Below are 203 nucleotides of genomic sequence, written 5' to 3' on the forward strand. Positions count from 1 at the left end.
GGAGATGTAGGTGCGGTTCCCTTAATTTTGGGCACGGATATGAACGTTTTTGGACCGGTACCATCAGCGTGGCCTCTGGGCTGGGCCGTGGGGCGGCTTCACCCCACCGGGAAGTCAAATCTGGTTGCACGCTCCAACCCTAGCACCAGTACTGAGGAAACACTGGGACCAGTTTGGCCCTAGAGCGAGAAGAAGAATCCCCC

This window comes from Cariama cristata, unplaced genomic scaffold (genome assembly GCF_000690535.1).
Source record: "Cariama cristata isolate BGI_N322 unplaced genomic scaffold, ASM69053v1 scaffold38085, whole genome shotgun sequence".
In the NCBI taxonomy this organism is placed as follows: Eukaryota; Metazoa; Chordata; class Aves; order Cariamiformes; family Cariamidae; genus Cariama; species Cariama cristata.